Source organism: Pelobates fuscus, chromosome 4, assembly GCF_036172605.1.
Source record: "Pelobates fuscus isolate aPelFus1 chromosome 4, aPelFus1.pri, whole genome shotgun sequence".
In the NCBI taxonomy this organism is placed as follows: domain Eukaryota; kingdom Metazoa; phylum Chordata; class Amphibia; order Anura; family Pelobatidae; genus Pelobates; species Pelobates fuscus.
This window is the reverse complement of record NC_086320.1, coordinates 24735625-24753203: the sequence shown is the minus strand read 5'-3', so window position 1 is coordinate 24753203 and position 17579 is coordinate 24735625. Positions and strand designations below refer to the sequence as shown.

General features: G+C 39.9%; 1 protein-coding gene across 2 annotated transcripts in view; it reads right to left on the bottom strand.

Annotated features, from left to right (window-relative positions):
* The window catches only part of COL22A1 (collagen type XXII alpha 1 chain), a 321826-nt gene extending 310502 nt beyond the window's left edge, over positions 1–11324 (bottom strand). The window contains exon 1 of one of the 2 annotated variants that reach the window (XM_063451032.1): positions 11109–11324. The gene's annotated coding sequence lies outside the window, so the exon portion shown is untranslated. Of the gene's footprint in view, positions 1–11022; positions 11080–11108 lie in introns of those variants that run through there. The other variant, XM_063451033.1, reaches the window with a different exon arrangement.
* Positions 11325–17579: the final 6255 nt, after the last annotated feature.

Sequence of the window (17579 nt, the reverse complement as noted above, 5' to 3'; positions counted from 1 at the left end):
CACTTTTCTTTTTTTGAATATTTCAATCTCAGTAAATAATTTGTAATTCCAAAGAGTTTAATTTAGTTCATGTTTTATAGAGAGGCAGAATCAAGCGCACTTCTAGTAAAAACATTGCTGTTAGGATAGGCAAGTTCTGAATCTCCAGTGTCCAGGGGATGCAATTATCACGATGCTCAGTTAACAAAAAAACTGAGTAGGTTTAGTGTCAGGTGGTCTTAGAGTTAAAGGAAACTTATGGTTATGTGGCACCTACATTTGAGGTGATAAAAACAGGCTGACAAGAAATAAAGAAATAAAGAATGCCAGACTAATATTTTTTGTACAATTTAGTCACATTGTACAGTACACAATTTAACATATATTGCTGGTGTGTGAGGCTCACAAGGACCTTTAAATTAAAACATTTCCATGAGATATAGATGTTAAATAATAATTTGTATCCCCCTGTGTTCCCTAATGCCCTAAATTATTGGGCCCCTCCTTTTTTTAAATCGTTAAACTCGTCACTGAATTCATCAAGATTGATGAAGATGTAAAATATTGAATTTATTTTAGTCTGAAACCCCTGTATGCATTGTGTGAATGCATGCCAGGACAACTGAACACCTCCCTGGCTGGTACCACTGCACAAAGCACTGCTGAAGCACATCCCTTTCATGTCTGAGGAGGAGCTTGCACTATGCTGATTGGGGACATTTCACTAGTATTCCCAGATGTGGGATACCAGTTAACCATATTTGGATTGAGGAAAGCTATTTGGAAAGTGAGGGCTCTCAGTGACGAACTTTCCAGGCATATTTACTGTGTGGGCGCACAGTCCAAGGAAAGTGGTCTCTGGCAGACATTTTATATGCAGTGCCTCAAGGAGATGATTGTGTTAGCTGGTGCTTAAATGACTAAGTCCCTAGACAGATGGGCTCTGGGGAGGGACAACTGTACTGTACATTCTATTTCAGGAAAAGTCAGTATTATGTTGTATAAATAGCTGTGTGCTGTGTAATACAATTATATTATATACACTGCATTCAGAGTCATCTAATTTGTGGGAGAATGGCTATAGCGTCTGCTTTTTCCTGGAGAGGGGGTCTCTCCCTACAGCCTGGTCTGGTGGAAGAGATCTTCAGAGACCCCAATCAAGCTTCAGTGACTGGATCTGAAGTGCTCCAGGGTCCCTGGTAGCAGAGAGGAAGCTAACCTCGAAGAAGTACTCAGTACAGGAGCTCTGTTACACTGTCCTCTGCCCATTTTATTAGGGTGCAGTAAGACCCTACCCCATAAAAGAGTGGACCCTGATTTCTGTAATATATATACAAGTATTTCTGGATACAGAATGGAATGTTACATTATCTTCAGAATAAATAACGGTGAACTTTCCCATTGGGAAGGAGAAGCAGAAAAGGCACACTGAACCTTGGAGACAGACTTATGGTTATTTATGAAAATGTTGACTTTTAGGAATGGAAAGCAAATTCAAACAGGGTTATGCACTAAGCTTGAATTGCTACGGACTGAAGATAAATTCAAAGCTAACTTCATATTTTAGGTTAAACCAGAGGACGTAAAAAATAGCTAATGGTTCCAATCCAGCGTTATTTTTGAAATTCACACTTTATTAAATAATCATGTTAGTGGATTTAAAATGATTCTCTAAAATAGCAGAACTAAAAATAAAGCTACTTTGTAGGAATTTTCCAATTTGCCTGTTTTGGCCAAAAATGCTTATATTTCATACTTTAGTGTCTAACCTCGAGAGAGAGACATTATATTCACCATTAAAACGTATTCCTGTAAGAAAAGAGAGTGACCACACTGAGACATATTTTTTCAGCCATATCTTTACACGTAGTGCTGTTTAAAGGGATATGAAACTCTTTCATATTTAGATGATCGTGACACTAGACCTTTAGTTAGCCCTGGGCCAGCAGTGTCTATGTTAACCCTGGGATTGGCCTCCTCCACTTCCCCCCCAACACAAATTATGACTATTCAGTACAGGTCTCTTTATGCTAAATATCTGCTAATTTCCTAAAGGAAAAGAACAGAGGGCACCTTCCACATATAGCCCCATAGAAAGAGGAGACAATGATTAGGGACCTCTGACCTATCATACTAAAGAGATCCTCGCCAAGTACTGTGGGAATAGCACAGGACAAACAATGTCTGTAAACACAGAATGCTTAAAAAATCCCTTCGAAATAGAGAGGCTGCTATTAATACTCAATAACATTGCACTACTCTGGCACTCACAAAGTTAACAGAATACAAATCTGTATTCGTAACACTATAGTGTCCCTGTTCCTACTATTTTTCAGATCTCCCCCTCCCCCCCCCCCCCCCCCAGTGACATAAAAATGTCAATAATTAAAGACTTACTTACCTTTTTCCAGTGCTGAGACTCCTTTGGTGCTGCTCAACTCTCCACCTTCCTCCTCCCTCTTAGAGAAACATTGGGGACCTAATGCACATGCGCATCAGGGGCCATACGTTCATTCAAACTTTCCTTTGGAAAGTATTGAATCAATGATTTCCTATAGAACATATGTATCACAAAACCAAGTCTTACTCAGGCAGTGAAGCACCTCATACTGAGAGCAACTAGAGGAGGACTTGATCCTGCAATATAAACATTGCGGTTTCTCAAAAACTTTCACATTGCAAGGTTGAGTGGACAGGGACACTGCAACCAAATGACTTCACTGAGATTAAGTTGTCCGGCTGACTAGGGCGTTAACACGGAAATATATATATATTTCTCAAAAAGATGGCATTATTTTCTCCCTATACAATTTGCTCTTGTGCATATTTTATATTACATGACATTTTAAAGCTTTAGTGTAAGTGTTAGGGTAGTGTAGGTGTTAATGGTTTTAGGATAGTGTATGGGTTTATGGTTAGAGGTAAAATGACGCAGTCACGTTTAGTAGAAATTGAATCTGCCACTAACAAAATGGCAGCAACAACCGCTTAGGAATGTAACTCTGTAACAGGACTGTAGCTCTCACTACTTTTAGAGAACAAACCCAGGATAGCAGAACCATGCCCCCAACAGTTACAGTTTTGGCAGGTCAGCCCTGACTTTAGGGTCCTATCTCACAATGCTGCTATAGTTCCCTGGAGTCCTGCATCTGGAAACACCATGGAACCTTCCCCAGGTACCACAAAGATGCAAGAGGACATGAGAGCTTCAGTAGCACTCTCTGCAAGGTCCTGTACTGGGGGCCAGCCAAACTGTCTTTCAGTGGGCAGGTCCACCCTGTTTCTGGAAGTCACTGACAACACCCTCTTTTAGGCTGCCCACAAAATGTTGGGAGGTATACAGAACAGAACCCGAAATTAGAAAACTACCCCTGACCCCAGGGCACAGGGCCATCATCAGGGAGCACATGCCCTATGTATAACGGTGGAACTGCCGCCGGTGTACCAGCACACTGATAGGGCCCATTGGGTGGCCAACGTATTTAGGGTCACCTGATGGACCCTATATCTTATGGGGCATGGTCAGCGTTGCGGCCGTGTAATAGCATGACTGGGCCACTTTAAAAATGCCAGCCACACCACAAGTACTGCTGGGAGGATGTGACAGCTGGTCACTTCCTCCCAGCTCACTCCACATGGGAGGGAGGAGGCAGAGAAGAGACCGCGAGGAGGGGAGAGGCAGCCATCCTCCTGCAACGAAAATTAAAGAAACAGTGGCTGAAAAATTAGATGTGTGTTTCAGTCTGTATGTATGTGTGTATGTCAGTATGTATGTATGTATGTGCGTCTGTATGTATATGTGTATGTCAGTATGTATGTATGTGTGTGTGTATGTATATTAGTATGTATGTGTGTATGTATGCATGTAAGTATGTATGTATGTATGTGTATGTATGTGTGTGTTTGTGTGTATGTATATTAGTATGTATGTGTATGTATGTCAGCATGTATGTATGTATGCATGTGAGTGTCTGTATGTATGTTAGTATGTGTCTGTATATGTGTGTATGTATGTTTCAGTATGCGTGTGTCAGTATGCATGCCTGTATGTGTGTATTTCTGAGTGAGGACTCCAGCGTCAGATACCAGACCAGAGGTCAGTTTCAGTCCAGGAAGCCCTCTACCTCTAGTGGCTGTCTGGTAGACAGCCACTGTGGGCAGACTTAGTGGTGCAATATAAACATTGCAGTTTCTCTGAAACTGCAATGTTTTATATTTCTGCCCTAAGTACAATAGGGACACTGCATCCAGACCACTGCGATGAGCTGAAGTGGTCTGGGTGCTTGCAGTGTCCCTTTAAGAGAAACATGCAGTTTGACTGACAGGCACACACTGACACCCCCACTCACTGACAGGCACACACTCTCAGATACACATACTGTGACATACATTCACTGGCAGACACACACATTCACTTACAAACACACACTCATTAACAGATACACACTCACTCACATAGACTTACAAACACACACATTCACTTAAAAACACACACACACTCACTAACAGATACACACTCACTCACAGACATACATTCACAGACAGACACTCTGGTACTGACATTCTCAAACTCATTTTCTCACACCCACTTGTAAAGTATATAAATATTGTTTTTTGATTTTATTGTAATCCACCCAGCCTCCCTACCTTTTGGAGAGCTGGAGTGGATTCTTCCCTGAGGTCCAGTGGGGCTTGCTGGGCTGCGTGTTGGCAGGCCGATGCACAGTGGAGCTCAGCTCCCTCGTGCGCCGCTTTGTGATGCCGTGAGCCGGAGTGATGTCATAATCCAGCTCCTGGCATCACTGCTGGGAGCGAGGGAGCTGAGCAGTACTCTAGAGAGAGTGCTCCTTCACGCCCCCGCCCTCAAATTGAGCATCTGAAAGCTTCAGGGGGGCCCAAGAAATGGCCAGCTGGACATCTTTTGCCCCCCCCCCCCCCCTGAAAGAGGCTAACCGGGCATCTGCCAGGGTGCATTTTTTGCTGCCCCTTTGAAAGTGCCACCCAAGGCAATCGCCTGTTTAGTCTCGTGGGAAATACAGCGCTGCCCACTACACATGCACTAACACACACTGCAGCCAATACACAAACACACACTGCATCCACGAAACACACACCCTGTATCCACTCTACTGCTTTCTTGTGGGCAGAGTTGGAGGCTGGTCCTTTGGGTTGGATTTGGGGGTGGGCACCCGGGTCCCCAGACCTTGAGCTGGGTTAGGGGATCCAAAATTTCTGATTGCGGCCCTGCCAGGACAATTGACAGCTATACATTCTATAGACAAACCTTCCCAACACTGTTTTTTTATCTATGCCATGATAAAAGTTGTTTAATTTACACTAAAATAGATACATACTGTATCAAGGGAAATGTAGTTAAAGAACTTCTGAAGTGTTACATTCAGCCATCACTATTTTAGTGTGCTCACTTTGTTATATCTTGGATTAAGTAACAAAGCAAATTATCACATTCCGTTTCTATGCTTCCAGGTAACATGATCTTCTCTGTTACTTTTCAAGCCTTGAGCAACACGCAAAAAATGGTTTCTAATGAAAAAAACTAGCTGAGCCATGCAATGCAAGCATGCTTCTAAGGAATTACACCTTCTAGGGAGACTGCACTGTTGATTATATATAAAGAATGCTCCCTGCAGTGTGCATTTTTAATAAGCATCCTATTAAAACCAACAAATGGGTCACTGTGCACATGAAAACATGCAGATCCTATGCCAGAGGCTGTACTGAACCACATTTACCCTTTTACCTTATTATTATCATCATTATTATTATTAACAAATATATTTAAAGGAACACTCCTTCAACATAATGTATTTTTAAAAACAATGTAATAGATATAACAGTGATGAAAACATGTCTACCTTTGTATATCTAAAACAGCTTGCATTCTGTTCCAAGGAATACTCTCATTGAGAAGTCGTGCTGGAGTTGTGAGCTCACGCGATTACGGATTTCCAATGCTTCTCAATAAGCTGTAATACTGGCCGTCCACTTCTGCTGGCTCTGTGGAGCTGTCGGAGAGGGGAGAAAATCTGCCCGGATGTCTGAGTGAAAGCCAGGGAGATCTCTCTGCCCCCAAACATCAAAGTTCTAATTTCAAATGAAATCAGCACTTTAATAAACTGTCACAAATGTGACTGGCTCCAAACACCCAAAGCACTTCAGCAAAATGTTGCAACTGCCAAGAAGTGTCAGAAGGCAAGATGTTAGAAACAGTGTAACTGCACGGAATACACATGTGGGTTAAAAGCTGTCCCCCAAAAATGTTGTAAACTTAAACTGAACTGCAAACGTTTAGCACATTTTTTTAAGTTTAGACCAAAAAAAAAATTGTTTTGAGTCAAGGCATACCTGACCTAAATTTAGAAATTCCTTTCCACATTCCCAAAAATTCTCGATCGGGAGAGTAATCCTGAATGACAGCTAGCCAGGTCCTGTTAAACCAACTAAGGTCTCGATTTGATGTTGTTGGATAAGCTTTCCAAATGATTTAATCATTTTGGATACAATTTTTAAATTATTTAATGTCATGACAAATATGTTAATTTTGTAATATTTTGATTTGTTGATTTATTTTGTTAAAACCCCTTCAGCAGCTTACCTTAATCCAGCGCCAGGCTTCCTCGGCACTGGTGACCTCTCCTCCCACTCCTACGTCAGCTCCCCCAGCCGACGTCACAAATTTCTCAATGCTTTCCTATGGACGCTCTGCGCGATGGAGGCCTAATATGCCTCCAGCGTCGCAGATGCGCCTCTAGTGGCTGTCCGGAAGACAGCCACTAGAGGCTGGCTTAACCCCAAATGTAAACATAGTTTCTCTGAACCTGCTATGTTTGCATCTGAAGGGTTAAAATCTGAGCGACCTGGCACACTGACCACTTCATTAACCTGAAGTGGTCTGGGTGACTATAGTGTCCCTTTAAGCATTTTATACCGATGCAGTTTCTGTAAAAATGACAAGCTGGCACAAAGTGATAAAAAAAATAATACATTTTATCTGTTGAATTCTAATTGCTATTCTTTTTTGGAAAAATATAGTTATAGAATCCTAAATGTAGATTTTCAAGGAAGCTGAGCTGATGTTAAATGTCAAAGCATAAAGCATGTGTTTGTAATATTAAAATAAATAACTTGCATGCTGTTTACTAAGTAGACAACGTACTTTTTAAATTTTGTACGATGGCTTTTTTCAATATTAGGATTTCATTTCTATGCTAGCTAAAGTTAATTTCTAAAAACAAAAGCATGACCTGACGAAATACACAGCAAAACATTTGTGAGGGTAACTTACAGAAAAAAAAACACAGATATTGATGCTCAAATACAAAATAAATAAATATCACTATTTAGTTGATATATCCCAAATAAAAACATGCATGCATTTAATGATGTATTTATTTCATTGGGGGTATATATAAAAACAGCTTGCAAAACTGCAGATCTCTTGTCTGTCGCCTTTGCAAGCCCTCCCTTTCTAGCCCCATCCAGACTTTCTGTGGCTGTCCAATCGAAGACTTCCTAATGCAGCTCAATAAGAAGTATGTGCATGGCAGGTGCTCTGGACAATAGCGGCCTCTTGAGTTCAGTTCAAGTAAGCTAACCAAACCAGGAAGTAGCAAGACCAGCTGTCTGCTTGAAAAGCCAAGGGGGTGTAACCAGTATATTTTTTTTTAAAGTGTAAATTTCTATGGAATCTTTACTTTTTCCAAAATAAAAAAAGAGCAAGCACTCTTCACACATAATGCTTTTCAACAAGATAAAGTGCATTAGGGGTTTGGAGTGTTCCTTTAATTGCAATTAGTGCACAGCCTAAAAATGGCTTAAGCACCTGGGTGTGAAATGGCCTAGCAGTTAAATAGTTAAACAGTTACTAGTTAGCTGATGGTTCCCTTTAGCACTCCAGATATATATTAAGCTGCCTTCTGTCTGAACATCACAAGGAATGTAGTGAGAAAATATGTGGTATGCTGAAATTTGCCATGACCAAGTTAGACGATATTTCACTGCATTCAAACTTTTCAAAGTGTCTTTGTCATACATTATTTACATGAGTGTCCTGAGTTCACCTCTATTCTTCTATCAGCTTTTGTTGAAGCTACCAGGACATATCAGTTTCCATCAAAGATGAGGAATAAATTAATAGAATTATCATGGAAATCCAGTCTAGGTAGATGCCTCGAGGAAGTTGGCAGATCAGATGTAATATGGCGGTTGCTCATGTATGCTCCCTTCTTGGCAAATACTGTCCTTACTGATACCTGGCTTTGGGTACCGTTTAGAAATAGAGATAACATATTCAAATTGAAAATAAAAACAAGCTATGCGAATTTAGCATGAGATAACTGTCCGACTACTTAAACACTGCTTCTAATCACAGAGGAGATTGTTTAGTAACATTTATTCTGGCTCTAAGTCTTATAATACTAAACAGATTACTACATGTATCCCTCGTCATAATGTAACACTAAACTCCTAAAAAGTTATTTGGGTGTTTCATGACTCACCTTGTAAAAAGTGTCTACATGATGTTCCAATTGCCAAGAAGTGTCAGAATAGACCAGATTTAGAAAGTGTGTAAATACATGGGGAAACAAACGTGAATTATGAGCTATACCCCAAAAATGTTGTAAGTTTAAATTGAACTGCAAACCTTCAGAACATTTTTACATTTAGACGAAAATAACCAAATTGGAAAAACAATCGTTTTACAAACCTGACCTAAATTTAGAAATTCCTTTGTATACAACCAAAAATTCCTGGTCGCGTAAAAGTCCTGAATGACAGCTGGCCAGGTCTCATTAAACAGCTGAGATTTAGCCAACCAAGACCTTGATTTAATGTTTTTGGATAAGCTTCCCACCTGATTCCATATTATTGGACAAAATTAATATATGACGTAATACTTCATTATTATTTTTTTTACAGTTTTTCAATATATTTTATCATATAGGATATATTTTTTGATGTTTTAAAAGTATAAAATCTTTATATTAAATTAAGGCCTAAATTGGAAGGATTGTTTTTGGGTGATATGCTGCATATGCTAGTATAGGGGTAAGTTTAGATGTTTTGTTTTTTTTCTATCATAATTCAGAGCAGTGTACATAAGGTGCTGATATCAGTATCTGAAAGAGGAACTGTCAGTTCACAAATAACAGTTCCCAATGTCCTCACCTCAATATGCAATATACACTCCATTTTCTTTCTCAATCCAGGTACCAAGATATTCCCACAATGCTCTGGGACAAATTATTTTATTTTTTTTAATAGCACATCCAATAGCTAATATTTAGTTAATTAGGTTGAGCACTAAACACAATAGAGATTAGGTGGTATCCCTAATATTTCACACAAGGTCTGATATATTAGCAAACAAGCAAAAAAAAAAAAAAAAACTTAACTAAATAAAAAAATATTAAATATATACAAGTGGTCAAACACCCAGTTTATGGGCAATTGCAAGGAACCTAGTGACATTTTTGTGATTGCAGTATAATAAAATTCCACCAAAATGTGAAAATATCCGTAAACTGTAGACAGTTACTTGACAAACATCCAGCATCTATACTGTATAGGACTTGGCAAGCACTATCGCAGCCTGCTAATAACTCTATGCAGGGTGAAATAATCATGAATATAATGCCAGCTCAATGGGAATTTCAAAATTATACCACAAGTGTTGACGTGGGAATATTTATAGTCAAATGTTTTCAATTTAGCTATTTTGGCATAAAACAATATAAATTAACTTAAACTTCATGACAACTCACACTTTAACAAATAACTTTATATAGAGTTTTCTGAGTTCACCCAACTAGGCTGCGAGAAAGTAGCTATAATATAGTGCATCCCACATTGGCGTTTGTGTAGTGTGGAAGGAGGAAAAGAGCCATTTAAAGCCTTCTGTAGAGAGGCAGAACAGATGAATAGATCCTGGCAAAAAGCTAGTTATTCTGCAGGGTGAAGATTGACACTGGAGCAAAGGACAAGGGAATAAGGGGTTTCAGAGGTTAAATGTAATTTTGCAACAGAAAATTAGTTCATGTATACATTGTGTTAGAAGAAAAGGATGTCAGTAAAGGAAATGCAGTGTAAAAACAATTAATAAAAAAAAAATCGCATTAATACTCATTACATAGGCTGCACTCAACACTTAAAAAAATACATTAAAAGAAAAATATAAGAAAAAAAATACATGAATTCATGTAAAATGCATGCATAAAAATATTATGCATTATGCTTTTTTTTTTCAGACACAACTCTTTGTTTTAATTTTATCATAATAATTTAAATATATTTTTCAGCAAACGGGTCCATTCCCCACCAATAGCCTCTGCTATTTGATTTGCACCAAGCCCTGGCCTGTAGAAATATGCAACATTGTGTGTGAAACAACGGCCACATTTTTACAAAGTGATAATCTCTAATCCCATTCTAATCCCATGCATTGCTATGATGTCTGAGTATGAGATAACTTTTAATTACTTCTTTAAGACAGCACAGATAGTGTTATAGATGCTACCAGTATTGCTCTTACAGTCTAATGGTTAGATTATCACTCCAAATTCAAGGTCAAGGGGAACTCACAAAGCAAACAAAAACAAATTAAACAAAACTAACAATAGCATCCACAAATTTGACTTTTGTGAATGAGAGACATTCTGTTACTCTTTCTTTTCAAAACAAAGTTAATTACCAAATTAAGTTTAGACATTTTATTTAAATGTAACTCACATGACACTCAGCCTATGAACTTTATATTCAGTGACTCAATTAAAGATAGATAGATAGATAGATAGACAGACAGACAAATCAATATGTTGGCATGTTTTAATAAATTACATAAATCAATCAATACGAGCAAATAAATACTTTGCAATGTCTAAACAGAACACAGATTTTGTCACTGCTTTGGCTATTTATTGTCTGTTCATTGTTTGTGTCACTCTCCACATGGCTATATTAGAACAAACAGAGCTGCAGGTGGTATTTTAATACTGAGACAAAGTAATTATTACAATTACTCACAGCATCCAATGATACTCCCAATCACTCCCTGGCATTCAGCAGGAACAAGGCAAAGTGTTGATGGATGGGAAGAATTCAGAACTCACCTCAAAGTCTCACACAGAGGCAGCAGGTCCCACCTTAGTCCAGGAAGAGTCAGATAAACTTTACATCCTAAATCCAAGTGGCTGAAGATGTGGGCAGTGGATGTTAGGAGAATACATGGAATTCCTGAGCTGGCTGGTGGCAGGAACTGGGACAATGATCTTGTGCTCAGTGAGGGGGACAAACTCAGAGCTGATCCTTGCAGGGAGGGGATATGAAACTGAATTAGACAAGAGAGGGCAAGCTGTCTGGGACTGCACAGAGGAGGGGCTGGGAATAGGACGCAGGATTGAGTTTCAAAATTCAGGAGCCACCATGGGAGTACAGAACAGCTCTCTCCAATTATAGCCCATCACTACTTTCTGGGTATCTCTACCCTTTTAGCAGCATCTGAAATAAATTTTTGTTTGACAGTGACAGGCAGGAGGGAGGAGGAGATGGCCTGTGCTGGTGGCAGCCCCAAAAAAGCATGTCTTCTTTTAACCTTCTCAGTGCCAGCAAGATCAAACTTCTGGCACCATTTATTGATCCCCTGCCCCTCGTCTGTATAATTAATATTAGGATTTTCCAGGATTGACGATGAAGGCGGTGATTTGATTGGCTGTAAGGCATTTGGAAACTGCAAATGCAATTGAATATTTTCATACCTATTTGTCAAAAAGCAAGACATTTACTAACAAGTGCGAACATTACATACGATATCTCTTTAGCTCTTTAGTAGTAATTTATTTAACAATTGGCGAGTTTACAGCAAGTTTCTTAATTACTTCATTATGTTACACGAATAGAACTATTTTATCAAGTTGGGCAATTTCACATTAAAAAGAAGCAGTAATGGATGACGTATCGTGCGCATGTCCCACGGCTGGTGGAATGGTTTTTGGGAGGAAAAGATCAAATCATAGAAATTTTTAAAAATAAATTACACAAAATACTAATTTTCTTGACTTTTTCTCCTCCTACATACAGTTCCGTCTCGTGAAATATTTTGTACATCCACATCTGATTAGTATATGTTCCCTGACACTAATCAAGGATTATCTTCGAATGAAAAAAAAAAAAAAAATCCAGATTAGTTTACGAGGATTTTTTTGCGAAGTGGAAAGAAAGCATTTTTTTTTTTTATTTGCTACTATTAAGGTAAATATTTTATTATTTGTCTCAATATGTTCTACATTGTATAAAAAGTGCTGTAATAAATGCCAGTGGTGTATTCACTAAACAGTGAATTGGTAAGGATTTGTCAGATAACCCGTCAAATCTGCGCTAATCTAATGAGTTGTGAAAAGTTGTGAAAAGTGACAATTTCTCAATGTTTAGTGAAAACACACGTTGGTAGGCAACCTTCAGCACTCCAGATGTGGTGGACTACTTCTCCAGAATGTTATTACAGCGACACTGCTGGCAAAGCATCAGGGGAGATGCAGTCCACAACATCTGGAGTGTTCAAGGTTTCCTACCCCTGCTCTAGAGTAATGTTCTCAGCCTCAGGGTTGAGATAAAAGAAAAAAAAAAAGTGTAAACATATCTTTTTTGTTCCATTGGTAGGAACAGACAGATCGTATTAATCAGTCTCCGGGCAGCTGTCTTCTAGAAGGTATTTACTGTAGCAGTGCAGCCTTCCTGAGTGCAATAAAGACAACTTGGATACTGAGCAAATTCTCATTTTCTAATTCTAATTGTAGGTGACTTACTAACAATTTATACAACAAAAATGTAATTTACAACAAGAACCATATATATCATGTTTACACAGACCGATTTCTAAACACATTTATTGACAGACTCATTACTGGGTGCATTATTGCTGTGGAGCTCTGTTATACACTCAGTCACATTACTGAGAGTATTATTGCTGTGGAGCTCTGTTATACACTCAGACACATTACTGGGAGTATTATTGCTGTGGAGCTCTGTTATACACTCAGACACATTACTGGGAGTATTATTGCTGTGGAGCTCTGTTATACACTCAGTCACATTACTGGGAGTATTATTGCTGTGGAGCTCTGTTATACACTCAGACACATTACTGGGAGTATTATTGCTGTGGGGCTCTGTTATACACTCAGACACATTACTGGGAGTATTATTGCTGTGGGGCTCTGTTATACACTCAGACACATTAGTGGGAGCATTATTGCTGTGGAGCTCTGTTATACACTCAGACACATTACTGGGAGTATTATTGCTGTGGGGCTCTGTTATACACTCAGACACATTACTGGGAGTATTATTTCTGTGGAGCTCTGTTACACACTCAGACACATTACTGGGAGTATTATTGTTGTGGGGCTCTGTTATACACTTAGACACATTACTGGGAGTATTATTGCTGTGGAGCTCTGTTACACACTCAGACACATTACTGGGAGTATTATTGCTGTGGGGCTCTGTTATACACTCAGACACATTACTGGGAGTATTATTGCTGTGGGGCTCTGTTATACACTCAGACACATTACTGGCAGTATTATTGCTGTGGAGCTCTGTTATACACTCAGTCACATTACTGGGAGTATTATTGCTGTGGAGCTCTGTTATACACTCAGACACATTACTGGGAGTATTATTGCTGTGGGGCTCTGTTATACACTCAGACACATTACTGGCAGTATTATTGCTGTGGAGCTCTGTTATACACTCAGTCACATTACTGGGAGTATTATTGCTGTGGAGCTCTGTTATACACTCAGACACATTACTGGGAGTATTATTGCTGTGGGGCTCTGTTATACACTCAGACACATTACTGGGAGTATTATTGCTGTGGGGCTCTGTTATACACTCAGACACATTAGTGGGAGCATTATTGCTGTGGAGCTCTGTTATACACTCAGACACATTACTGGGAGTATTATTGCTGTGGGGCTCTGTTATACACTCAGACACATTACTGGGAGTATTATTTCTGTGGAGCTCTGTTACACACTCAGACACATTACTGGGAGTATTATTGCTGTGGGGCTCTGTTACACACTCAGACACATTGCTGGGAGTATTATTGCTGTGGAGCTCTGTTATACACTCAGACACATTACTGGGAGTATTATTGCTGTGGAGCTCTGTTATACACTCCGACACATTACTGGGAGTATTATTGCTGTGGAGCTCTGTTATACACTCAGACACATTACTGTGAGTATTATTGCTGTGGAGCTCTGTTATACACTCAGACACAGAGCTCCTATAAAAGAGGGACAATAAGATAGAAACAATGTACAAGATAGCCCAAATAGGGACTGTCCTACCTAAATAGGGACACTTGGGTGGTATGCTATTTTATGCCATTCAAATCCAGCCAGGTAACAAAGAAATTCCCCAGGCACTAAAGGTGTTGAAGCCAAAATTAAGCAATAATTAATTAACATAAATAATTAACACAAATCATACAAATTACACACAATTTCTATAAATACAATGATCCAGGGAGAGACACGAAAAAATAATAATAAAGTAAAAAAAAAAAAAAAATAATAATAGAAATGAAAATGAACGCTTGTCAAAGCAAAAAAGAGACACTTCCGGTTACGTGGAATGCATGAACGCTTTTCCTGTTCCCTGGAATGCATAAGGGCAGCCGATGGGTCGGCGCAAGCGCAATCTAAAAAGAGAGAGCAATCCCGAAAAAAAGCAAAAAACTTTTGTTTTTTCGTAAGCACAGACGGCACTAGCCATTCGCATGTTCATGCGCATGAGCGTATGAACAAACAGCATGAACCACCAATTATGTGGGGCATGCATCCCTGGTAATCTGCCGTACTAGGATCCATCTATCTTTAGTATACGTGTGCTCCGGTACATATTTTATTTCTTTAGTTTACAAGTTTTTGTGAATTTTTTTTTGATAAGGAATTAACTATGTGGAATTCATCCACACATGTTATATTATTTATGAATTCAATATGCTGTATCTCATAATTAATATAGTATAGTAGACTTCTTATTTGTTTTCTATTTGATGCCCAGTAATAGGCTGTTTCATACAAAAAAGAGCGGAGTAATTATTCCTGCTCATTATTATAGTGGAATTACAAGTATCATTGGATGTGCTGTTTGTCCTGGTTGGATGTAACTCTGAACTCTGTATTAGCATGTTATATTTTTTATCACTTTGTCACATTATTTTACACTTCACATTGTTCACTGTAATGTTTGCACAACAGAGCTCGTATGTTCGTCCATGGATTTGTGCATGTCATGTGTAATCTGGGTTTTACAAACTATTAATTATGCAAGTATTCTATATTCTATCCTCCATTATTCTTAGCATTTTCGGTTTCTATACCGTCGGTACTTATTCACAACATTTCACCTTTCTACACACAGCACGGGAAAGCACTGTATTCAATGTATATACCCGTTATCACGTGGGGTCACGTGTCCCTCCTGTGCACTTCCGGGTTCGGACAGCTGTGGGATTGCCTCTCACTTCACATTGGTAAGTTAATATCAGATATTTTGTATATATTCGCACTTTTCACTATATATTTTGATCTTGAAAAAGACCCTTGTATGGGTCGAAACGTCGATGGGACAATTTATTTTTTTTTATTTTTTTTTATTCTTTATTTTTAGTGTGTTTGCAAGTCAAGAATAACAGTTACAGCATGTGCTCAAATGGATAACATGTAACATTGTACAAACTGGATCATCAGCATATGTCAGAGAGTCGCACATGTGAGTCGTCTACCCGGTTTAGTTTTTCTTTTTCGTCAGGGTAATCCTCCTCTTGTCAGTGTATACGGTGTGCAGCAATATGTTAGGGAGGGTTTGGGTGTCAAGCTTTATGTGCCCTGCTAAGTAGTTAGGTCAAAGCTTCTTGCCTAGGGCAATTATGGTGAGTGGTTGGGGGAGTTGATAAAGTATGGTCTGCATATGTTTGTGCCCCTATGTGGGTCCTTTAGTCGGTCAGGGTTTTTCAGGTGGGTCTCTTGCCCTGTAGTGTGGGTGTATAGACCAGCTGGTTGAGGCCCTACTCTGTCTTCTTGAGGGTGGGGGGAATGGTGTGTTGCCTAGGTAACGTCTCAGTCAGTCGGCTTGCGGAGCCAGGGTAGAGGTGGTGTCTCTGAAGTAAGACTGTAAGTGTGGATAGTAACGTCAGAGAATATGTCAACGTGACAAAAGGTCATGTAAGCATACATTTAAAAATGGTGAAAAACAAAAGGCCTGAGAGGCCTTCAACTGGGAGTTGTAATCTCCACAAGAAAGTACATAGTAGGATGTTGTAAGGGTGTGCGTCCGCTCATCTCAGGTTTGCAGGTCCGTCGTCCTTAGTGCCGTTCCCCTGGGAGCAAAGGGAGTAACTTCTGCGATGTTCCACGGTGGGCAGGCTCCTGTATTCACCGGCGGCGCTGGGATGCCTATCGATTGGAAGAAAGTCGGTGCTTCCGAGGCACTCAGTAGGAGGTGAGTCTTTCCATCATGTTCCGCCGTCAGTCTGTGGGGGCCCCATTTGTAGGGGATAGAGTTCTCCCGCAGGTGTTGCGTGATGTGGCGGAATGTTCTGCGCCACGTGAGGGTGTGTCTCGACAGGTCCCTGTACAGTGTCAAGCTGGCTCCTTCAAAAGTGATTGTGGGGGATCCCCGTGCTGCCCCCATAAGGGCCCCTCTATCAGAGTCTCGAACCATTTTAAGTAGAACATCCCTTGGGGCATCTTGCGGTGCTTTTGTGGCTTTGGGGAGTCTAAAGCAGGAGTCAGTTACAATCAGTTTAGCCTGTTTTGGTGGTAGCAATGTGGCTATCAGCCTTCTGCAGTAGTGAGGCAGTTCCCTATTAGTAATGGTTTCAGGTACACCTCTGATGCGCACATTGCGCGCTTTAGCTTTATCCTCCATGCCTGCTAGTTGGGCCGCCAGTGTAGTGCACTGTTTCTGTAGGGATCCCAGTGTGGCATCTGTGGCCGTTTGTGCCACCTTAGTGCTTCTAAGCGTCTCCTCCGTGGAGGCTACGCGGCCTGCAAGAGTGTGCACCTCTCCTCTAACGAGTGCCATGTCTGCGTCAAACATCGCCCTTATTTCTATCATTATAGCCTTAATATCGGCTTTTGTTGCTGGTGCTAGGTTACCCCGATCTGATGTCTGTTGGGGCATAGGTCGTACCTTTGATTGTGCAGGCACACGATGGGACAATTTTGATGGGATTTATAAATAAAAAAAGTTTGAAGGAACAAGGACCTTTTGAGTGCACCTTATCTCTATTTGGTCTATATTTCTACGCCAATGGAGCACTAAGGCAAGATTAATTGATTGAATAGCAAAGAGGGTGAGTGCCAAGACTTATTTTTGTGTATATATGTATGGTAGTAGCATTCTACCATCTTGAACACTGGATCTGGACTGGATGGTGATAGTGGTTGAAGAGGTGGGGAAAGAACTAACCACTGTTAAACATTCCATTCAAGAATTTGAAATTTCCAATGCATTAACGTTACAGTCATCAACAGCAACAGAGCAAATGTTAAAATTACAAG